This window comes from Cryptomeria japonica, chromosome 5 (genome assembly GCF_030272615.1).
Source record: "Cryptomeria japonica chromosome 5, Sugi_1.0, whole genome shotgun sequence".
Classification (NCBI taxonomy): domain Eukaryota; kingdom Viridiplantae; phylum Streptophyta; class Pinopsida; order Cupressales; family Cupressaceae; genus Cryptomeria; species Cryptomeria japonica.
This window is the reverse complement of record NC_081409.1, coordinates 456,457,917-456,484,673: the sequence shown is the minus strand read 5'-3', so window position 1 is coordinate 456,484,673 and position 26,757 is coordinate 456,457,917.

Here is a 26,757-nt window from a genome sequence, read left to right as displayed (position 1 = left end):
GTGCTTAGTAGGGTCTTAGAGATCTCAATCATGCGTGTGCAACTACTAAGTTCTTGGTGCTTTGTTGGGCTATAGGAATCAAGTGCACTTGCACAATTATGAAGGGTAGTTCCTAATGGGAAGCCATACTAAACACCTTGTGCATAGTGGCAAAAAAATCTTCTAGTCATTGGTGCAGGAGGTCGGACCTTCGAAGCCGCCCATATTTTTATGGCCCTTAGTAGAGACACAAAGTTTGCCATGAGGATTTTTCATGGGAATTGATGCTTGGCTGCCTTGGAGAAGTGAGTGTTGTGGAGGGGAGCCAGTGGGGTCAAGCATCTAAGTGTCCGCTTTGGGTAAGCGTAGCTAGGAAACCAATTGGGATCCATTGACTATTGTCTTTTCTTGAGATAGGATATGTTGTGAAGGAGCATGAGTGTCTTTTGAGTCTAACTTCTTTTTACCATTGTGTTTTCTTTACTTTACATCTCTTGCCAAGTCCATTCCCCACAACCAATCAATCATCCCTCTTTCCAAATTCCATCCTGTCATCATCAAATCTTTAATCCATTTCTATCTATCCAAGAAATTCTCCAATCCCCAATCCAATCCAAATCCAATCAAACCAAGTCCTAATCCAATGACTAATCCAATCCAATCCAATTCGATCTAGTCCAATCCAATCAACCAACCAATCTAATCCAATCCAATTCAATCCAATCCAATCCAATCAAATCTAATCTAATCTAATCCAATCCAATAAAGTCCTAATACAAGGACCAATCCAAATCCAATCAAGTCCTAATCCAAGGATGATTCCAATCCAATCAAGTCTTAATCCAAGGAACAATCCAATCAAATCAAGTTCTAATCCAAGGACTCATCCAATTCCAATCCAAATCCAATCCAAATCTAATCAAATCTAATCCATCATCATTCCAAGGAATATTTATTAATCCTAATCCTCATCTTCATTTAACATCATCTTCATAATATTTCCCCTCTAAAACATATTCATCCAATTCCAATCTAATATTTCACTCTCAACATGACTATCCAAAATTTCAAAGCTTTGTATGAGAAGATGCTCATGGAAATTCATGAACCTTCCTACCAAGTTAATCCCATAATCTCCCACTTGCCTAACATACCTTCATCCATCCCATCTCAACACATTACACCCAATCCAAATATATACCATAACTCTTATCCTTCCTCTACCTTCGCCAAGGGAAATCCATCTTATTCCCCATCCATATCTCCATATTATCCCTCATCTAGATATTCCTCTAATCCAATATGTATACCTCCATCTCCCCCCCCCATCTACATCCCAATCCCCATCCTTTTACAATGCATTCATTAGCTCTACTCCCCATCCAAATCCTTTACTCCATAGTCCCCCAATCATTAATCCTAATTCCCCAATCCATTATCCTAATCCTCCATCCAATCCCAATCCTCCATCTAATCCCAATTCTCCATCTAATCCTAATCCTTTGAAATCCATATTGTCCACATCCTCCAAATCCATCATCCATAATCTTATCCAAGACATGCTAGCAAAGGAGACAAAATCATCACCTCGAAGCAAAGTGGCCAAGTCTCCTCAAGTCCTCCATCCACCCCAATCACCTCCACCTCAAAACGAATCCAAATCCCCCGCACTTCATGATACCCCCATTTCCCCATCAACTCACATCAAAGCTTCCATATCTTCCTCCATCACACAATCCCCACAACTCCAAACATGCCAAAATCTTGTTCCAAAGCATGCTAGCATAGAATCCTCTCCATCTCATGATGCATCTCCCTCTACTCCATCTATTGATGGCATTCCCTCCAATTCCTCTTATGATCATATGATTCCTCTATCCAACCCTCTCCCTCCATTGCATGATCCTCTTCCATCTCAATTTCCAATCACCCCTCCCACTCCATCTCATGACACCCCTCCTATTCAAGATCAAAGTATCCCTTCATCTCCATGTCATGATCCCAATCCATCTAAAGATCCTAACAGTCCTTCCACATCTCATTCTCCTCAAAATGGTCTCACATCTTGTTTCCGACATAATAAGGGTCCTCAAGCTAATGCTCAAGATGTTGGTACATCACCTATTCCTTCTAAATTCAAAATTCCTTCATGCAATTCAAAATCCCATTATCCCTCGTCATCCACATCCATTTTGGGACCCTATATTCCAAAGCTAAATCCCTCATTCCTTCCATCAATTTTGGGTCCTTACATCCCTCCATCCACAATCCCTAAGCAAGATGAACAAAGGCACACATTATTGAGTGCCTCCCAACACTCTCCTTTCATTATCCCACCAACCATAAAATACTTAAGTCAATCATCCTCATGCACCCATCCCATTGCTATTGGAAGCAATTTGAATGCCCAATCTAAAAAGCATAAAGCTCAAAATCCACAAAAATCAAAGGATCAACATGTCCCCTCAAAATGACATGCTCAAAAGAAAAATATGATCTGAAGGAAATAAAAATAAAAAAGGCCACAAAGGCCCCAAAAGAAAAAATAAAAAACTATGTGGATTCCCAAAGAAGAAATGCATCTCAAAGAAAAATCAAAATTGGCATCCAAACTTGCTAATCCAAAAGCTCCATCCATTCATAAGTCCTTCAATCCTCCATCTAATGCTCCTCCATCTTCAAAATCCATTTTGGGTCCTTATGTTCAAAAATCCACCATCCCAACTCCATCATCCCCTTCTTCTATTTTGGGTCCTCATTTCCCAAAATCCACACTTTATCCTCCATCTAATTCAAAACACTCTCCTCCACTACTCCACCACCCTTCAAGGTGTGTGCCAATGTTGATCTTACACAAATTCTTCAAAACCCCATCCATTATCCACCATCCATTTTTCACAATCCCATTCTGTTAGTCCAATCCTTTCAAAATCCTTATCTTCCATCCCCTATCCATTTCATCTCCCCAATTATTGTTACCAACATCTATGAACATACCTCCAGTTCAAAGAAATACTAAGGGATACCATCTATGGAAATAGATGCTTGAGTCCTCCCTTCCTCTTTCATGCATCCACTATCTTCCATATCCACTCATCCTCATCCTTATCCATCCAAACTATTCCAAAATTTAAAAAAAAAAAAAAAAACAAGAAAAATACAAAAAAAAAACAAAAAAAAGTAAAGAAAAACCATTTCATCTAATTGTGAAAACCGCTTCTTGTGGCACCTTGGGTAACTACCATGATGAAAACTTGTCAAGCAAGCATCATGTGTAATCCCCTCATCCCCTTGCACTCTACACTTAGGGGAAAGCTTCATGCATGAAATCCTCCCATCCATCTACATCATATCTAAGTCCATCTCCTTTCCTATCTTTGATCTTGACTATCCTATCCATATCCTCCATCTCATATCCCTCATCCTATCAAAATGAACCCTCCATTCCTATCTTTTGTCTTGATCATATAAGAGGCAAAATAATGTATATGCATGCATGCTTTGGATAATTCAAGCCTTAATCCTCTACCACCATATCTATTACACATTATCCTTCAAACTCATACATCTTTATCCACCATCCTTGCATCCTTAATTCCACTACATCTAGTGTGGGGCATTGCACTCCTTTGCAGCATAGTCCTTGGGTCTCCATCACCCTACCCTCCAATCCTCCATATCCTATACATATCCATCCACCTGTCTCCTATCCAAAACAATAACTCCCTCCTTCCATTCATCCATCCTCTTACTAACCCATTGGTTCTCCCTTGTCATTGGTTCCATTCAATCAAATCCTATTGACCAATCCACCCCATCCAATCCAATTTCCAATCCAATTTATAATCCAATCCTATCTCATACAATCATATTCTCTACCTCTTCCAATTTAATCAATAATCCCATCCTCAATCCAATCCTATTCAATCATCCATCGCCCTTTTCATCCTGTCTAATCATTTATCCTTCTTCCAATCCTATCCAATCCATCAAACTGAGCTTTCCCTACCTACCTGAGCTCGCACTGACTTTGCTAATCAAATCCAAGTGCCAATCCTCTAATTTGTAGATCTTGCACATTCAACTTGTCTTTTGTCATCCATAAATCAATCCATCACCTGACCATCAGGATGCTTCCTTCCCTAGTCCAACAGTTTATCCAAATCCATGTCCTACTCTTGGCAAGAGATGTCAGTTGGTCATGTACATGTTGTTTGCATGCGTGAGCCTTTTGCTTTGTTTTCATCTTGTGTCCCAGGAGTATACTTGTTCAAGACTGCCTTGATTATCCTATATCTTGGTATGTCTTGGCTGGTGTATAATGGGTTATAGTTTTCATGGCATGGTGTGTTTTAAGGTCTTCCTTGTATGAAGCGACAACCCTATATTAGTGTTTATCAACACTTGCATGATTGTGTGCAAGGTATTCCTATTTGACTGAGCGTCAGTCCATGCCTCAGATCTTCATATCATCCTGGTTCTTATAATCAATGGTGTAGACTATCCATGGCAATATCAAATCTATGTTTGCTCTCTATACTTGCTCAACAAGAAATCCAATCCATTTATCATTTCTTTGTCTCATTGCATTCACAACACTCCAACCCATCCTACTTCCCTCTTTCATTAACTTCATCCTTTCATCACTTATTCTTCTAGTTCCTTTTGAGAGCACACTAGTGTTCTTCAAACTCATATGTCCTCTAGAGGGGGCATACTACTGCTTCCTCATCATCCTTCCTCCTCATCGTTCCACTACTTCCTCATCTCATGACTGGGGCATCATGCTACTAGTCCTTATCCTTTTCTTCATCTCATGACTGGGGCATCATGCTACTAGTCCTTATCCTTTGCTTCATCTCATGACTGGGGCATCATGCTACTAGTCCTTATTATTTTCTTCCACTATGTTTTATTCTTCTTTGATATAACATCATTTCACAATGCTATATCAAATAGGGGCAAAATGTAGACACCTAAAATTAATTTTTAATTAATTTAAGCCTGTCAACATAATTAGTTGACTTAATTGTGTTATCCTTATTCTTCTCAGTGTCAATTAAATCTAATTTAATTAATCCTATCACTATTGTCCAATAATTAATTTATCAAATAAATTAATTATTCCCCTATTCTTCTAAAGTCCCCTCCATTAATTATTTCCTCTAAACCCACTCAGTTAATTAATTCGAATTAATTAACCTAGTCATGTGATTCCTACAAATCACTTTTCCTAATCCCACTCAACCTAATTAATCTTTCTAGAATCTCTCATAATCATGCTTATCATTATCCCTCAATTTTTAATTCCCATTCATGTCACATCAACATTGAGCCTCTCAAAGAAGTTCAAATTTCTTTGAATCCCTTAATGCATTCTTATTTTGGAATTTTCAATTCCTCATATTTGAAATTCAAATTTCTCCCCCCTTTTCCCAATGAATTTTATATTCTTGTTTATTTTCCCAAGGTACCCTTGATCCATGCCTTCTATCCAAAATCAATCTCAACCCTTCATGATCAAATCAATCTTGGCCCTCCATTGGCCTTCTCCAATCTATAAATTGGAGCCTATTCTCCTCAAAAATTATCCACTTCTCATGCATTGTCATGCTTCTCTTTTCTCCTCTCTCTTCTTTCTTCAATCTTTCAATTCAAATCCATCCAACAATCCATCCAACAATCCTATCAAATCCATCAATCTTGATGAGAAAGGGAGAGAATTCCACATCACAACCAAGGAGATAATCCAAACAAGCTAAGGAGGGGCGCATCCTTGGCTTCACCAATAGCTCAATCCGAAGGAGAAGGTATAAGCTTGCAAGGTATAAACAATTTGTTTATGTTTTCATATGGTTTGTTGATGTTTCATGTTTTTGATGTGTTTGAATGCTTTGTTTGCATACTAACTGTCTGATCTCACCTTGCTGGTTTTTCTCCTCTTCAATATATATATATATATATATATATATGTAAATGTATATATATATATATGTTATATATGTAAATGTATATGTGTGTGTGTGTGTGTGTGTGTGTATACATATATATGTAAGTATGTATTTTTGTATACATATATATATATATATATATATATGTATGTATGTATGTATGTTTGTATATACATACATACATACACACACACACATATATATGTATATGTACATATACATATACATATATGTATATATATACACATACATATATACATATATATGTATATATGTATGTGTATATATATACATATATATGCATACATGTATATGTATATATATACATGTATATATGTATATGTATATGTATGTATACATATATATGTATATGTATATGTATATGTATATGTATATGTATATATATATGTATATATATGTATATATGTTGTGGTCGTGTTACTCTTGGTGATACTTGTGTGTGTGAAAAATGGACCTGTATCTATATCTGAATACACAACACTTCAATTAAGTCATTAGATGCATGGTTAGTAAATCAACAATCAATGAATAATTAACCATTACAAAGCGACCCATTGCCTTCTAGTAGATGAGAGTTTAGATTGCTCTCAGATTTCTAAGCTATCCAGTGACTAGACAACACCTAAACGAAGGATTTTTAAATCTATATGAGCATGAACTCAAGCTAGATGGATGCAAGATTTAAGCTAGATGAATAAAAGATATGCAAGATTAATCTATCATGATTTAAGCAATATTAAGCTAAATGATTTAAGAAATATGAAATAATTAATATGCAATATCTCAATGCAAATTCTCAATGAACCTAGAGAAAAAACAACATAATAACAATACATTCTCTAGGATTTTTGAATGAGAGATGAAGGCCTGAATTTATAGAAAATTCAGAAAGAAACCAAAGGCTGAGATCAAATGATGATGAGCGGTCAAGATTTTCCAAGAGGAAGCACAATCCAGGTGAATTGATGTGATTGGATGCTTTTCTCAGTTTTAAAGGAAATTGAACTAAAATTAAGATAAAATCAAGAAAAAACTGATTTATTCTCTATTTCATTCAATTTTAAGATTTAATTGTTTTAATTGCTTTCTTTGAGATTATTTATCAATTTTTAATTTGTTTTTTCAAGATTATCTCCAATTGATTTATTTTCTCAATTTTTAATTCTTTTTTGTCAATTAATTCCTTTTTTGATTTATTTCCTTTTTTGAAGATCTGTGCTCATAATTTCCAATTCCTCTTTCTTGATTTGTTTTCTTTTTTTGAAGATTTGTGGCAAATTGATCTATTTAATTAAATATGCTAGGATATTTAATAAAATAAATAAGATAATTATTTAAAATGATTTACTTGGAATGATTTAAATAATTAAATAAATATTTAATTAATATCGGTTGATTAATTTTGCCATGTGACATTTGATGATTAAAGAATTAATTGTGTGCTCAAGATTTATTTAATTTCCTTTGGTTAGGACCTCGGTGACATTGTCGAGATTAGGGGCCCATGGTTTAGATGACCGTTTTTAGGGTATTACAATATAGTTAAATCTCTACATTGTGAAGCACTAGTTTTGGAGGTTGTTTAGTTATCATTGTGTTGGGGCAAGTCTTGCTGTATTGTGGATTTCATTCTGCATGTGTAGTTGTTATATGGAAGAGAAGCTAAGTCGGTTGTCTCAAGCCATTGAAGTCTTGAGATGTATTTCTCTTTTGTCATTTACTAGGAAAGAGTGTTGAAATGTGGCGATTGATCAACAAAGTACTGTACACTCAGCACGTATCCTCGCTATGGGGGTTTGGGGGTAGCAGCCCCCAAAGAGGGCGAAGCCCGCTATAGGGGTTTGGGGGCGGTAGCCCCTGAGAAATTTTTTTTTGCCATTTTTTGTTGATGAAAACCGACATTGTAATAAAATCCTAAAAAGGACGACTTTGTTTATTTCCCTAAAAATGCATGTTATAAGCGGTTGGGATGCTTAAGGCATTGTAAGGTTGATGCACTATTTTTGCTGGATAATAAGAAAGATTGGACGGCTGTGTATGGTGGACGTAACCCATTTTGGGTGAACCACGTGAAATCTCTGTGTTATCTGTGTCCTATTTTATTTCTTTATCTTTTGTATTTAAATTTGCATATAATTGTTAGTTCATATTTGCTTCGGATCTGCTTGAAACCCTAACAAAGAGATGTTACTCTGCTCTGTTTAAAATGTCATTTTGTAACATACCTTTATCATTTGATGTTTCTTAATTATGAAAGATACATGCTTGGATACAAATAGTTGATGTTTAATCTACAAATTAGTATTTTGTTATGAACAAGAATTGTATAACCATTGAAAGGAAGATTGGTTTACAGACTTCCTTCAGCATACTAAGTCATAGTATGGTTGGAGGGAACTCTACAAACTCTATGCCAACCATGAATCAGATGGATGTGTTTATCATTGTGGTTAAGTTGATTGTTGATGTTGAGCTTGAATTCTCGGTTCTGAGATTGAGTAACGTATTCTTTAATGAACTGCATTGTTTTCCTTTATCTGATTATAGAACAAATAAGACAATGTTCTTGAAAATATGTTGTTTTGTTTGTCTTATTGCATAAGACAAGACCTTGTTATTTTGGGGTAAATTTGTTCTGTAGCTTTACAGGATCAGTAGCAAGCCAACTTGATCAGTGTGAAGAATCTTGTATAGAATTTATCCTGTTAAGAATATATCCTTGAATGCTTAAGTCAGTTTTGTTATCCTTGTTTTCTTTTCAATAGAAAACAAGATAAACCCCTACAAATTTTTGCTAAATTTATCTTCATTATTCTAAGTTGTGGTTTTTGAGGCATTTTGGTCACCTCTCTCATCCTTGAATAATTAGTGTTCAATCTTGAAAATTTCATTTTTTAGATAAACTTCAATTTTAACTTAAATGTGAGTTTTTCTTGTTTTGGTGCAAAATCGGGTTTTAAATCCGACTTTACACCACTTTGAGTCCTTAGGAGAAAAACCAGGTTCTAAAATCAAAATTGCACTTGATAGTTCCTTTTAGGTGTGAATTAGACTTATAATTTTGATTTACACCACTTTAGGGCCTTTGGTGCAAATCATACTTGTAAGTCTAATTCACACTATTGTGAATCACTTATTTGCATTTAATGTTTTAAGAGTCTGATTCTTATCAGGTTTCTTTCTTCCCTTTATTATCAATTTGAGTCTTTATTTCTTTTCATTATTGTGTGGTGACTCATAAGGCGCCAAAGCTCTTTTTGCTTCAAGTCGATTTCTTCTTCCCCATGGTATGTATTTTTGCCTTACCCTTTGTTCCTCTTTCAGTAAATCTCTTTTTATCTCTATCGGATTTTAACATTAACATTATACATAGAAATTTTTACTTTGATGCATATTGTTAAATGTTAAAACTTGTATTATCATTTTTAAACGTTTTGATTTTATCAAAACTTTTTTTTTTGGTGTGAGATTGGGTTGGGAACCCAACACACACCAAAGCCTTCACTTTGATGTGTATCGGGCTTCAAATCGATCCACATCATTGTTTCATTTTATAAGTTCATGATGCCTTCCAAATGGTGGATGGTGGGGTCATCACCTTGCCATGCACCAAAGATTGTTCTTTGCAATGTGGATGTCGGGGGCACAACCCCATCATACACAATATTTTCATTTCCCTTGGTGCAAGGTGAGTGGTAACCCCACCATGCATCGAAGCATTTCTCCTTGTTGCATGTCACAACCATCACCCCAAATTCCACCCCACACTACATTTTACAAGTGTTGCCTCATAATGTTAGTTGAAGTTGTATCTTCGACTCGCACCAAGTAATCTTCCATAAGTACAAGTTGGGGATACAACCCTGACTAGCACTTTGTGTTTTTTGTTCTCATTTCATAAGTGCATATCGAGTATACAAGTTTGATATGCACCGTTGTATTTTTGACTTGCTTTGTTATATGAAGTGCAAATCAGTTTTACAACCCTAATATGCACCTTCATGTTATGATCTTCCCAAGTCCATATCGGGGTTGTAAATCCATTATGTACCTCATTTGTTTATGTCTTTACTCAAAGTACAAATTGGACTTACAAGTCCGATATGCACTTCTTGTTGTTTTTAACTTTTTCTAATTACTAATCGAACTTATAAGTTCAATTTGTACTTGAATCACACACATACAAACTAGTGATTTTTAACTGATTTGTGATCAATCAGATATTTTTGTTCTATCAAATGAGATTGTTGTATCCATGAATGGAGGCTAATTAACTCAAATATGGCGATGATATTTTCAATGTTGCAATGCAATTATTTTCAAATGACAGAGCCATCACCAAGAAAAAGAACAATGAAGTTCATAAAGCAAGAGTTTCATCTAGTTTTTCCTCTTTTCGTATCATCAAACATTGACAATATCATAGATATGGAAATTGGGTATGTAGATCTTGAATTGTTTTTGAAAAGAGTTAGAGAGACACCAGTGTCCTACAAAATGGAGTGCACCATTAATAGTGGAATTCATTTGGTCATGACATTTCCTATGTCAGTGCAAAATCCTAAATTTGTGTTAGCCATAGCTAACATATATGATCCTACAACTATATTAGTGAAGGATGTAGAAGGGAAAAAGACTATCATCAAGCTTGATGATGAATTTTTTGATACCATTTTGAAGTGCCCACCTATAGATCAATATGCTAACATTGACATGCAATCAACATTGACCTATTATGATAATAACTTGGATAAGTGTAGGAAGAACATCAATTAGAATTGGTTGAATACTTTTAGGCCTAATATTGCAAGGTGGCCCAAGACTCTTCCTCACAGTAACTTCATTGAGGAAGTCAATGATCTCATTACTCTTCTCAGTAGAGTAAAAGGGCTCCCAACATGAAAAACTTATCATAAGTGGATGTATCAATACATTCACATCATTAGGCAAAATAAGAAGCAAATCTATTGGGGAAAGCAGATTGCAGATGCATTGTGTGAGCAATTGATCAAAGTACCTACTACCTTGAAGTTATACATGACTTCTCATCTTGTCTATGCAGTTGCCTCAATGAGTCATCTTATAGGTCTATCTATTATAGGTGATAGGAGCCAAGTTCTTGTTTATCATTACTTCACCCAGTAAACTCTTAAGGAGAGTTTGCATCATTTCAGGAGAGCCAATGATGCTTTCTTTGCCCATTATATGTGTATTCTTGATAAGGATCTTCAGAAGAAGAGAGTAGCAGATGAGGTCTAGAATATAGTAAATCAATATGGATGTATCATTTTGAAGTTCCATACATTCATGTATCTCAAGATTTGATGCTTTGATGGAGAACCCTTCATGCTTCCAAGGTATCCATCAAACAAAATCATCCTCATGGAGATGGATCATCAAAATATATTAATACATGAGTGTCAGTCTAGTGCTCATAAGACTAGTCTCAAGTTCTCCATCACCATAGGGAGATACTCCATCAGTTGTATCTACAAGTCTTGAGCCATGTAAGAGGAAATGAGGATAGTAACAATGAAATTCTTCAAAGCCAGAAAGAATTTTGGCTATAGGGGTATGAAGACTAAAATCAAGAAAAGTTACACTCATGTCCACTGGATTGAAGATGTGTGGATTGATTGCAGAACTGAAGAGGACATCTAGAGGCTTGACTACTGCCATTTGATAGTAGAAAAAAATGAAAATTTTGATCTTGTTGATGTTACTGAGGATCTTGATGAGGATGGAGACATCCCAGATCCTATGTATGAGAAGAACAAAGTTGTCAGATCACCTTTGCCTCTTATCCAATGGTCCCAAAAGGAAAACACTTCAATAAGGACCAGGTTCCAAAACAACCCTGCTAATACCAATGTTTGGTTAACTCTGCATGGTGTTCAATTGAAGCCTTTCTAGACTAGATACGATGATGATACTGCAGGGCATGTGGGAAAGACTTCTGAGTTGAGGACCAAGAATAGACAGGATCATATGGTTCCAAAGGTCTCCAGTTCAAACTCATAGTGGGTAAAGGTAAGAACCAAGATGAGCCATCTACCTAAGAGACTCAAGTTGATGATTAAGCTGATGAGGGAGATGATGAAGAATTACAAGAAGATGAACCTAAAAAGGAGCATAAAGAAGTAGAATAATTTGACAAGGAGGGATTTCTTGAAATCCCAAGTAGTTCCCAGTCTCAAGAGACACAAGAAGGTATTCCTCTTGCGTCATGTGATGCTATAGGTACTACTTCAATTTTGATTTCTAACATTGTTCCTTTGGATTCCACTATTTTACTTATAACCCTAGCTCTTCAAATCCATTTCATTCCTTCTACAACCACTAGTGAGTCTACCCTAGACATACCTCATGGCAGTCTTTATAATATTTTCCTTCCTAATCTGTCTGAGGTTACTTCTTTCATGTTGGAAGATTTACATAAATTTATGTCAAAAGCTCAGGTTCCCCCTAGAGTTTCTATTGCTCAAAATCCACCTGCCATTGTTATCTCTACTCCACCTATTATTACTACAAATATTCAACCTTAGGAATTATCATCACAAGTGTTGACTGCAAGAGTGGAGGATGATACTATATACACCTAAAAATGGTCTGAAGATAATTAATTAAATAAGAAATTATTTAATTAATCCCCCTTCCTAATTTAATTAAATTCATTAGCAATTTGATTAAATTCTCCCTTTCATCTACTTATTAATAAATCTAAAGATTTATTCATTAAGTTCATTCCATAGTCCCCTTTGATTAATTAATTCAAATTAATTCATCCTCCCCGTATTTCAATCAATTCTTCTAATCCCCTAATTAATTAAAACAAATCAATTTATGAGTTGTTGAGAATTAATTAGTCTCTTCCTATTATTTGAATTTTTAAATTCAAACTACCCACATGCCTCCTAACTTCTAACCGACTAATCCCTCTAACCTAACCTATTTCACCTAACCTTGGGTTTCCCTAACCCTATCCTATCTCGCACATTCTAACCTCCTTATCCTAACCTCCAATGGTGTGGATATTCTTCCCTTAAGACACATGGCACTTTGGCCACATGTCTCCTCTCTTGGACACTTGCCCTTTTATGAGAAAGGCTCCTTGACACTTGTCACAACAGAGATGACAAGTGTCCCTTCCTCCAACCTCTTCTCCAACCTCCTCCAATTTCACCCTTGATATCTTTAGACTCAACCTTGACCGTTGATTCCTGCCACCTCACCCTTGGCCTTGGAAATCCTATAAATATCCCCCATTTTGGAGCACAAAGGATCCCATCTCATTATCAATTTAGGCATTGTAACTATAGGCATATCCATTCTAGCATATCATTTGAGCATTATTGTTATAGGCAATTAATTGCATCTTAGATTTAGCTTAATTTGATCATTTTTTAGCATAATTGTTGAATCATGTAGTTTAATCAATCTCTTTTCTAGCTTAATTGTATCATAATCATAGATTAATCATGCACATCGTTAGCTTAATTATTCTCTTGGATCAATCTAGCATAGTCTATCTCATCTTTTTATAGCATTATCATTTCAAATCCTCCATCTAGGTGTAGTCAATTCGCTGGGATTGCTTATCCAGATCTGAGACCAAATCCATACTCGCATCTCTTAGGAGGCGATAGGTCGCTTTGTCACGATTCATCTTTATTTGATTTTAATTTGCTAACCATGCTTGTAATGATCTATTGAGTGTTTGTGTTGCAGCTACAGGTATCACATTTCACAAGCATGACATTTTGGTGCCCACCGTGGGGATGAAAATCTCATTTTTGGCCTCTTAACATCATCAAATTTCCAATCTAGCAAGTTTCTTGCCAGATCAGATTCAAAATATCATACGAGTTCCCTTTTTGCCTCGTATGAGTCCCTTTGTGTCCTAGTATGAGCAGGTGAGAATTATCATATGATCAGGTGAGAATTGTTGTACAAAATTCTGCTTCCGTGTTTTCAAAATAGATTGCATTTTAGGGTTTTCATGCTTCAATTTGATTATTACTAATTCTAACCTTGGGCTGATTATGAGTTTTTTGACACCCTAACTAGTTTTTGCAAGATGATTGGCAAAGATTACGCTTGTCAAAGCTTCATTTCATCCAAACATCATGACTACTAACATATCTATTTTGCAGGTTGCCTAAGAGGACTCAACCAAACTTTATGTCTTCTTTAAATTTTCTAGGCACACTTGTTTTTGCTAAAGGGAATGAACAAACATGTAATATGTGTTTTGATGATAGGCGAGTATGCTCTCACCTTTCTTAGGTGATCAGAAAGCAAGATTCATCCTTTTCTTTCAATAGTGCATATCTTTAGCGGCCCTGCCCTCTTGAGGAGCCTATAAGGCCAAAGCCATTAAGGCCGGTGAGAGGGGAACAACCCAAGTGGGAACAGATAATGCCAAGTACTCCAACCCACTATAAAATAAATGTGATTTGATGAAAATAAAGTCAAAGGAAGTGCTTAGGAATAACTCTCCTCCATACCTTCAGGTATATCAAACCTTGGTTTTCAAGGCTGGGAGATCTCTTGACTGAGTTTATACCCCGACGTGTCGAACGGATCCCTTACTAGTTCCGATTAAAATTAGAAGCTACCCGATTCACCTTTGAAAGGGGGAAAATCTTTGTGCAAGAGAGATAGTAATTCTCACAAGACACTTTCCATACCGTGCCCCCATTAGCATTTGGAGTCAGATAATATGACGTTGAGAATCCATTGCGTGAGACTCAACGGCCGTATTCTGCTTAGCTATTGGGTGTGTACCTATGTTTGCAAGAAAAGGTTTTCTCTCTTAGCCAACTTCCTGTGGTAGCGTACTGTGCTTGAGGTCACTTATTATATCATGTGTTTTCTGTGTCTTTGTCCCTAAAATAGAAAATCAGACATCTAAAAAACTAGAAAATAGAAGCAAAACATCAAACTTCATTGATCAAAAATCTGTCCAAACAAAGTTTTTGTCTCTGTTCTATCCTCTGTCATATGAGTTTGTTATTTTGTCACACGAGGCATCTAGTTTATCATCTGACCCAGTGAGAATTGTCATACGAGTCATCTTAGTAGAGAATTTGGTGTGATCTTTTGTGGTCTGGTTCTGTGAGAAAGCTCATGTGAGTTTATGTCTTCTATCGTGCGAAATATCTAGTTTGTCATATGAGCCTATCTAAATTGTCATTCAGGGTTGTATAAGGTGTACGAATTTATGTCTCTGCCTGTCCAGAACTGTCTTCTTGCATGTCTTTTTTAGATCTGTCATATTTGCTTGGTTAGTTCACAGTGAGCATAAACACCTGTTATCTGTCATTCTGTGCTTAGATTGTCTCCTTGGTTTGCTTGGTCAAGTTATCATCTATCAAATCGGATTCTAGAAATAGACAACTCAAGATTTTCAAGTATTCACCTTCAACAAGTTCAAGATATAACATCTCAAAGTGCATTATCACCCTCTTTGATAAACTGATCACTCAAAACATAGTTTCTCATCAGGATCTATCATCCTCTATCACGAAAATACAACATTTGGTCAAGAAAACCTTGTCCCACATTGTAGGATATATTGTTCCTATTGGACTTGGTTTTATCAAAATCATCATCATTGCACTGCAAAACCGAAGATCGAAAAACTTGTAAACTTTAAAACACTTGAATCATCTTTTCATGTCATATCACTCTATCACATTTACATTGATAGTTGATCACTTACCAAAACAACTTTTGGACAATTGAATCCTAGCACAATATCTAACACACGTATATGCCCATTTTAACTAGAGCATAGAGATGGAAGATCGCAGAGACAAAAATTGAAACATTTGAAATAGCTGAAGATCATAGCAACATGGAATACCAAAGAAAAATACAAGAAGAAGACATAGAAAGCCAACATATCAAAGAAATCAAAGAAGTCCAAAATCAAAATCCAACTATGTCAAAACGTCACAAGGATTCAAATGCATATTCAAAGAAAGGTGGGTCTTTTATGCAACTCTTAAAGAGATCCCTAAAGGATTTTGCTAAAGAAGATCAAAGTCGCGCACCTATGTCTAGCAATGGCTCATCCCCCCATAAGAAAATTGACTCTCCAAAGGCATCTATTCCTACACCTCTTAAAATATTGCAAGAACTGTCCATAGCATCATCACCAAACAATACACCCAAAGATGAAGCTCCCCAAGGGATATCCATAATGGCCATCAAACTTATTGCAGAGGATCCTATTCAAAGCCCATCTCCTTTATATCTAAGCATTGATTCCTTGCAACATCCCCATAACACTCCCTTGCAAATTGAAGTCCTCATTCATAGAACACTCGTTAAACATGTCCTAATAGATGGGAGAGCTGACTTAAACATTTTCTCTTTAAGTCTTGTCTATGCTCTAGGCTATTCAGAAGATGCAGTTGATCCCCAGAAAAAGATCACATTCAAAGCATATGATGAAGAAGAGAATTCCTCTAAAGGGATTGTGATGTTACCCATCAAAGTGGGACCTTTGCAGAAAGAGATAGCATGCCAAGTTCTAGACTTGGACTTACCATACAACATACTCTTGGGAAGACCATGGATACATGACATATAGGCTATTCCATCATCATGTCATCAGTGCCTGAAATTTCCATACAATGGGCAGGAAATCATGATCTCAGTAGACTCAAATCCATTGCAGTGTTGTAGTAATCTAAAACCAGCTCAAGAGGTCATTGTTCCACATAACAAAGAGGCAACATCTTCAAGCACACAATCCAAGGAACAATCATTTGCATCAATTTTGTCAAGCATGGAAAAACAAATGTAGCTAAGAGATTGAGGGAATGGAGAATATTCACTATCATGGAGAAACAAACAAGAGTAACTTGAAATTGAAAGGGAAGAAGCAGATGTAGATGTCGATCTAGTTCATGTGTATGTAGGAAAAACATTAGGAACTATCCCACTTGAATCAAGATCACATTCGGTTGACCAAGGATAATCAGGAGCTACTTGCGCGAGGTCATTCTGACGAGAGTATCGTTCTAAACATGGAAATACATATTGAAAGCTCTGACATCTCTATCATGAACCCTAATATTTTTGACATAATTAAACATGATGATCCTTTATCCTTAATCCCTCCTGAACCTATGGACTGGGAAAATGAAGGACATATTGCCATTGATACTTTTCGTAATGACCATACCATATCCTTATATCTTAATTCAATAGAACCCACAACAACTTTCACCAGGAATTTCAGCAACGCATCTTCCAGTCAAGTGGGTGCGAAATCTCCTAGTCACAAAAAGGAAAATAAAGAAAACTATATCAGGTCTGATGCTGAAAACCATTCATTGGCAACATTAGACCGCGAAAAAGTAAAAAAAAAGGATGCATCTAATAGTGAAAACCTCGTTGAGGTGCCGGAAGATGGGAGATTTGACACCTTACCTGAATTTTATCAAGAGAGGTCATTTATCTTAATAGAACCAACAGAGGCAGTTATCATTGGCACAATTGATCTACATCCAGCAATCTCTCTATCAAAACATGAAGTACATAAATATTTGGAACTCTTCAAAAGATGGCAAATCAATTTTACCTGGTCATATGCAAACATTCCAGGGTTTGATCCAGATCTTATAATACATCACTCGAATATCAGTCGAGGAGCAAGCATCAATAATGGAACACAACACAAATCAGGAGAAGGTATTCTATTCATCACACCACAAGGTCATACAATTCCAAAAGCCTACAAATTAAGCATTCCATGTACCAACAATACAACAAAATATGAAGCTTTGGTTACAAGTATCAAAATGGTTATAGAATGGAACATTACACAACTTCAAGTCTTTGGATACTGTTAGCTCATCATCAATCAAATCAATGACGATTATCAAAAAAGGATGAAAAGTTAATGCCTTATAAAAATATGTTCGATGATATCAAGAAATACTTTGTAGAAATAACTTTTCAGTAGATTCCAAGGAATGACAACAAAGCAGCAGATGCCATGGCAACACTTGCTTCTCTACTTCAAACACAGGAAAATCAACAACGTTATGAATTCCTTATGGAAGGTTGTTTTACCCTACTCATAATTATCCCGATTCCCAAACTATCTGTCACCTTGTTGGGCATGATTCCTCCCGCTATGGCCAAACTTACACATACCTGAAAGATAACAGCCTACCTCCTGATTTATCAAAGAACCAAAAGAGAAACATTATTCCCCAATCCTATCATTATACTCTTATCGCAGATACACTGTTTAAACCAGGTTTGGATGGTACTCTTTTAAGATGTCTCGAACAAGAAGAATCTAAGAAGGCCTTACATGAAGTCCATAACGACATTTGTGGCACTCATTCAAGTGGTTTGTCCTTCCAAAAAAACTCATACGCTTGGGCTATTATTGGCCAACTATGGAATGAGTTTCTTTTCAGATAGCTAGAACATGCAAACAATGTCAAATCCATGGGAATTTGATTCATGCACCAACACAATAACTTCATGCTTTGGCAACATCTTTACCTTTCTGCCAATGGGGTCTTGATCTAGTTGGAAAGATAAATCCTTCTTCATCTAATGGTCACAAATTTATCCTTGTAGCTACAAAATATTTTACAAAATGGATTGATGCAGTACCTCTCACAAATATCATAGGAAAACAAATTGCTGCATTTATCTTGAACTACATCATCTATCACTATGGAATACTCGTGACCATTATCACTAATAATGGGCTACCATTTAAGAATTAGGATGTCCAAGAACTATGTGATAAATTCAAGATGCAACATAGATTTTCCACACACTACTAACCCCAAGGGAATGGGCAAGCAGAAGCATCAAACAAAACTATTTTGAAAATCCTTAAAAAGACAGTGAATGATGCTGGCAGAGATTGGCATATTCAATTAAACCCTTCTCTATGGGCCTACCATACTAGTATCTGCACACCAATAGGTGCCACACCTTTCACTCTTGTCTATGGATCAGAAGCAATACTACCAATAGAAGTAGAGATACCTTCTCTATGAGTATCATTAAAAGGTCTTATCCCAGATGAAGAACAATGAGTGTCTTGATTGCAGGAGTTAGAATGAATCCATGAACGAAGACAAAATTCCTTTGATCTTTTAAAGGTATATCAACAAAGAATGTGCCATAGTTATAATCATAAGGTCAAACCAAGAACATTTCAAGTTGGGGAACTAGTACTCAAAGAAAATCCACACAACTAGCCAGATCGAGAAAAGAAAGGGAAGTTTGAATCAAAATGGTTAGGTCTGTTTGTGGTCACAACAGTATTTGGGTAAAGAGCATATCAACTATCAACACAGGATGGGGATCAACTCAAGGAACCCATCAATAGAATGCATGTGAAGAAGTTTTATGTCTGAAAAAGCAGAAAAATCCAAAAATAGTGAAAAAGCAGAAAATACAAAAACAGTGAAAAATAATGAAAAAATAAAAAAAATCAAATATGAGAAGAAGTGCAATAAAAACAGATGGTGAAAACCTGACAATAGGCACTATTTGTTTGCTATCTCTTCCATCTATTGGTTCATGCATCCTTCCACATTCATTCTTTTCCGTCAGTGCTGTTCATATTCATAATAAAGCCTTTGTACATACGCGGGCATCCCGGGTGGCTTCTCGCCATGGTTTGGATCATTGGGTATATCATAATGAATTTGTTTCTAGGCTTGGGGCAAAATCCTGCACCTAGCTGGGGCCAAAATTTTTGATCATTTTGAGCTTAATCAAACAGGTAGAACAATAGTTAGGCAACTCTTATCAAGCAAAAATTGAGACACATCCAACATCGATCACAAGATCAAATTATCAACCATCAAACTATCTTATATCAGTCTAAGCACATTCACACACTTTTCAATGGATGATATCTTTTGGATAATGATTTTAGCATGGTTGTTCAACTTTTCTATCTTGATTTTCACTATCATGATTTCTGAGTGACTCCAGGATGTCTCTGACTAGAGGAACAAGGAAGGAACATGATATTTTTCTTGTCTACTGTCTATAAATTAATCATTAATATGTGCAAATTTCTCTGAGGACATGATCATCGGAGTATCATCGAAGACATTTCTGATTTGCATGTAGAAATGGTTAATATTGCTTGTTTTACGCAAGCAACACTCAGGTCATCTTGGTTCAATTATACCTTGATGCTTGTGGTAACTTGCAATATCAAAATCTAGGAAAGTAGTGCTCAGGTCATCATGGTTTAATTATACCATCTATGTTTTCACTCACTTCCCACATTTAAAAAAATCTCAATGATGAAAAATGCAATAACCCACTGACTGGTCCGGTCATAGCTTTGCATTTAGCTTGCATCTCAATCTTGCATGGGATCCCACATGCTCATTTTATCCAAGGTTAAATCTATCACAGGAATCATCAAGGTATCATCATAAGTGTATACGCAATTAGACTGATGACTCATCTCTCTCCAGATATTGTTGACCCAATGAAAATCTTATATTCCTCCCTCAACCGAACCAACATCAGCATATCTAAATCTTCCTACAACTTGTTATCAACAAAAACACAGTTCTTTATCCAATCAACCTTATCAATTCTCTCAACTAATTTCATCTAAATTGATTCTATCATGTCTTATACAAGATGTGTCTTTCCTAGAACCAAACATTCTGATCATGTCTTATACAAGATATATCGTTCTTGAAATAAGATGCTTTGATCAACTTTGTCTTATACAAGATATATCATTCCTGAAACTAGATTGAATCTTGATCTTATCAATCTAATCAATCATGCTTTATCAATAATCAAGAACAACATCATCATGATAGTAGAGCTCGCACTTTCATCAACCACAGTTGCAGAAATCAAATCATTTCTAATCGGGATATCAATTTTACAAAAATTCACACACTCCAAATATCAATTATCTCAATTGATCTCCCAAGGGGCCATCATCGTACCACAATTTATCAATCAATGGATGGGGCATCCTACCGAACTAATATCACCATCAAAATGAGATTATTCTTTGAATCAACGCATCATCACACCTCACTTCAAAGAGGGGCAAAACGTATACACCTAAAAATGGTCTGAAGATAATTAATTAAATAAGCAATTATTTAATTAATCCCCCTTCCTAATTTAATTAAATTCATTAGCAATTTGATTAAATTCTCCATTTCATCTACTTATTAATAAATCTAAGGATTAATTCATTAAGTTCATTCCATATCCCCTTTGATTAATTAATTCAAATTAATTAATCTTCCCCCTATTTCAATTAATTCTTCTAATCTCCTAATTAATTAAAACAAATCAATTTATGAGTTGTTGAGAATTATTAGTCTCTTCCTATTATTTGAATTTTTAAATGCAAATTACCCACATGCCTCCTAACTTCTAACCACCTAGCCTAACCATCCCTCTAACCTAACCTATTCCACCTAACCTTGGGTTTGCCTAACCCTATCCTATCTTGCACATTCTAACCTCCTTATCCTAACCTCCTATGGTGTGGATATTCTTCCCTTAAGACATATGGCACTTTGGCCACATGTCTCCTCTCTTAGACAATTGCCCTTTTATGAGCAAGGCTCCTTGACACTTGTCACCACAGAGATGACAAGTGTCCCTTCCTCCAACCTCTTCTCCAACCTCCTCCAATTTCACCCTTGATAACTTTAGACTCAATCTTGATCGTTGATTCTTGCCACCTCACCCTTGGCCTTGGAAATCCTATATATATCATTCCTGAAACCAGATTAAATCTTGATCTTATCAATCTAATCAATCATGCTTTATCAATTATCAAGAACCACATCATCATGATAGTAGAATTCACACTTTCATCAACCACAGTTGCAGAAATTAAGTCATTTCTAATTGGGATATCAATTTCACAAAAATTCACACACTCCAAATATCAATTATCTCAATTGATCTTCCAAGGGGCCATCATCGTACCTTAATTTATCAATCAATGGATGGGGCATCCTATTGAACTAATATCACCATCAAAATGAGATTATTCTTTGAATCAACGCATCATCACACCTCACTTCAAAGAGGGGAAAAACGTATAAACCTAAAAATGGTCTGAAGATAATTAATTAAATAAGCAATTATTTAATTAATCCCCCTTCCTAATTTTATTAAATTCATTAGCAATTTGATTAAATTCTCCATTTCATCTACTTACTAATAAATCTAAGGATTTATTCATTAAGGTCATTCCATAGTCCCCTTTGATTAATTAATTCAAATTAATTAATCTTCCCCCTATTTCAATTAATTCTTCTAATCCCCTAATTAATTAAAACAAATCAATTTATGAGTTGTTGAGAATTATTAGTCTCTTCTTATTATTTGAATTTTTAAATTCAAATTACCCACATGCCTCCTAACTTCTAACCACCTAACCTAACCATCCCTCTAACCTAACCTATTCCACCTAACCTTGGGTTTGCCTAACCCTATCCTATCTTGCACATTCTAACCTCCTTATCCTAACCTCCTATGGTGTGGATATTCTTCCCTTAAGACACATGGGACTTTGGCCACATGTCTCCTCTCTTGGACACTTTCCCTTTTATGAGCAAGGCTCCTTGACACTTGTCACCACAAAGATGACAAGTGTCCCTTCCACCAACCTCTTCTCCAACCTCCTCCAATTTAACCTTTGATATCTTTAGACTCAATCTTGACCATTGATTCCTGCCACCTCACCCTTGGCCTTGGAAATCCTATAAATATCCCATCTCATTATCAATTTAGGCATTGTTACTACAGGCATATCCATTCTAGCATATCATTTGAGCATTATTGTTATAGGAAATTAATTGCATTTAGATTTAGCTTAATTTGATGATTTTCTAGCATAATTGTTGAATCATATAGTTTAATCAATCTCTTTTCTAGCTTAATTGCATCATCATCATAGTTTAATCATGCATATCATTAGCTTAATTAGTCTCTTGGATCAATATAGCATAATAAATCTCATCTTTGGATATCATTATCATTTAAAATCCTCCATCTAGGTGTAGTCAATTTGCTGGGATTGCTTATCCAGATTTGAGACCAAATCCATACTCGCATCTCTTAGGAGGTGATAGGTCACTTTGTCATGGTTCATCTTTATTTGATTTTAATTTTCTAACCCTTCTGGTAATGATCGATTGAGTGTTTGTATTGTAGCTGCAGGTATCATATTTCATAGGCACAACATTTTGGCACCCACCGTGGGCTGAAAATCTCATTTTTGGCCTCTTAACATCATCAAATTTCCAATCTAGCAAGTTTCTGGCTGGATCTGATTTAGAATTTCATATGAGTTCCCTTTCTGCCTCGTATGAGTTCCTTTGGGTCCTCGTACAAGCAGGTGAGAATTATTGTACAATCAAGTGAGAATTGTCATACAAAATTTTGCTTCTATATTTTCAAAACAGATTGCATTTTAGGGTTTTCATGCTTCAATTTGATTATTACTAATGCTAACCCTAGTCTGTTTGTGAGTTTTTCGATAGCCTAACTAGTTTTTGCAGGACGATTGTCGAAGATTACGCTTGTCAAAGATTCATTTCATCCAAACATCATGACTACTAACATATCTATTTTGCAGGTTGCCTAGGAGGACTCAACCAAACTTTATGTCTTCTTTAAATTTTCTAGGCACACTTGTTTTTGCTAAAGGGAATGAACAAACATTTAATATGTGTTTTAATGATAGGAGAGTATGCTCTCACCTTTCTTAGGTGATCAAAAAGCCAGACTCATCCTTTTCTTTCAATAGTGCATATCTTTAGCAGCCCTGCCCTCCCGAGGAGCCTATAAGGCCAAAGTCATAAAGGTCGGTGAGAGGGGAACAACCCAAGTGGGAATGGCTAACGCCAAGTACTCCAACCCACTATAAAATAAATGTGATTTGATGAAAATAAAGTCAAAGGCAGTTCTTGGGAATAGCTCTCCTCCGTACCTTTGGGTATATCAAACCTTGATTTTCAAGGCTGGGAGACCTCTTGATTGAGTTTATACCCCGACGCACCAAATGGATCCCTTACTAGTTCTAATTAAAATTAGAAGCTACCCGATTCACCTCCGAAAGGGGGATAATCTTTGTGCAAGAGAGATAGTAACTCTCCCAAGACATTTTCCATATCATGGCCCCATTAGCGTTTGGAGTTGGATAATATGGTGTTGAGAATCCATTGCATGAGACTTGGTGGCTGTATTCTGATTAGCTATTGGGTGTGTACCTAAGTTTGTAAGCAAAGGTTTTCTCTCTCAGCCAACTTCCTTAGGTAGCATACTATGCTTGAGGTCACTTATTAAATCATGTGTTTGCTATATCTTCATCCCTAAAATAGAAATCCAGACATTTAAAAAATTGGAAAACAGAAGCAAAACATCAAACTTCATTGATAAAAAATTTCTCCAAACAAAGTTTTTGTCTCCGTTCTGTCCTCTATTGTACGAGTTTGTTAGTTTGTCATATGAGGCATCTAGTTTATCATTCAGCCTAGTGAGAATTGTCATACGAGTCATCTTAGCAAAGAATTTTGTGTCATCTTTTGTCATCTGCTTCTGTGAGAAAGCTCGTGTGAGTTTATGTCTTCTATTATGCAAGATTTCTAGTTTGTCGTATGAGCCTATCTAAATTGTCATTTAGGGTTGTATAAGGTGTATGAATTTATGTCTCTGTCTGTCCAGAACTGTCTTCTTTCATGTCTTTTTCAGATCTGTCATGTTTGCTTGGTCAATTTACAGTGAGCATAAACACCTGTTATTTGTCATTTTGTGCTTAGATTGTCTCCTTGGTTCGCTTGGTCAAGTTATCATCTGTCAAATCAGATTCTAGAAATAGACACCTCAAGATTTTCAAGTATTCTCCTTCAACAAGTTCAAGATCTAACATATCAAAGTGCATTATCACCCTCTTTGATAAACTGATCACTCAAAACATAGTTTCTCATCAGGATCTATCATCCTCTATCATGAAACTACAACATTTGGTTAGGACAACCTTGTCCCACATCGTAGGATATATCATTCCTATTGGACTTGGTTTTATCAAAATCATCATCATTGCACTGCAAAACCAAAGATCGAAAAACTTGCAAACTTTAAAACACTTGAATCATCTTTTCATGTCATATCACTCTATCACATTTACATTGATAGTTGATCACTTACCAAAACAACTTTTGGACAATCGAATCCTAGCACAATATCTAACACATGTATATGCCCATTTTAACTAGAGCACAGAGACGGAAGATCGCAGAGACAAAAATTGAAACATTTGAAATAGCTGAAGATCATAGCAACATGGAATATAAAAGAAAAATACAAGAAGAAGACATAACAAGCCAACATATCAGAGAAATCAAACAAGTCCAAAATCAAAATCCAACTATGTCAAAACCTCACAATGATTCAAATGCATATTCAAAGAAAGATGAGTCTTTTATGCAACTCTTAAAGAGATCCCTAAAGGATTTTGCTAAAGAAGATCAAAGTCATGCACCTATGTCTAGCAATGGATCATCCCCCCATAAGAAAATTGACTCTCCAAAGGCATCTATTCCTACACCTCTTAAAAGCTTGCAAGAACCGTCCATAGCATCATGACCAAATAATACACCCAAAAATGAATTGGAAGCATATGAGAAAGGCTTTGACTCTTTGTTGAAGTTAGAAGATTTCCAATTAGATGTTTTGGTTGAAAATGGAGTACTCCCTTCAAGGGATATGTACATTGAGCAAAGGGAGGTATTGGAAAATCGGATGAATGTCCTAGAGGCACTTATCAAAGATATGAGGAAAACATAGAAGGAATGTAATGATAAAGGGAAAGACATCATTGAGAAGATATTGACACTCCCTTGCACCTTCCTTGATGAGAATCAGAAAACTCTTCACCCAGATGTCATCATGAAAGAATTCAGTCTACTTGTTGATGAAGAAGTTGATAAAAAAGATTTCTCATTACCTTCATTTGAGAAGTTGATAGATATGCAAGTTAATCTGGATGATCTAGCCTCTCTTTTGAAAAAGCACAAAAAATGTTTCATAAGCCTCAGAGACTCTATTACCTGAGTCAATATTATCATGAGTCACACCAAAGGACATGATAAAGAACAAATTAAAGCAGTTTTGCAGAAGTTCAAGGACTTTATGAAATGGGATCAAACTGAAGTGTCTGACGACAGTTAACATTTTCTATATTGTAGATGTATTTTTGTAATAAAACTTTGACACCTTAAGTGTCATTTTGTATTTAAGTTTTGTTATCTAGGGAATGCACAAGTTCAAAATTAAATAGGACTCTTCTTTGATTTAGTCATAGTTTTCCTTGGATTTTCTCAATGTACCTCACCTAAATATTGAGGTTGCTTATTATAATTATCTATCTTTAATCTTTATACAAGAAAACTTGTTGAAGTGAAGAACAAAAGAAAAAAATTGTGTTCCTATTGTTATTTTGCAAACTTATTCAAATAAGAAGATACCTTTGGAAATCAAACTTTTTGTTGGCTTCATTGCATTCTTGGTAGGAGTATTCTTATCAATTCTTATTTTGTTTGAGTAAAGGCTTTGTGGGAAAGTACTGTTAAAGAGTAGAATAAGTATTAGCTTATAAACTTTGTGTCATATTTCATGTCTTGTTATTAGAATTAAGAATAGGAAAAAGTGATATTATTTTGAAGACTTTGGGCTTCATATTGTTACTTTCAAGATTAAAATTAGTCGAATTAAAGTAAGACAATATTTCAAGGACTTT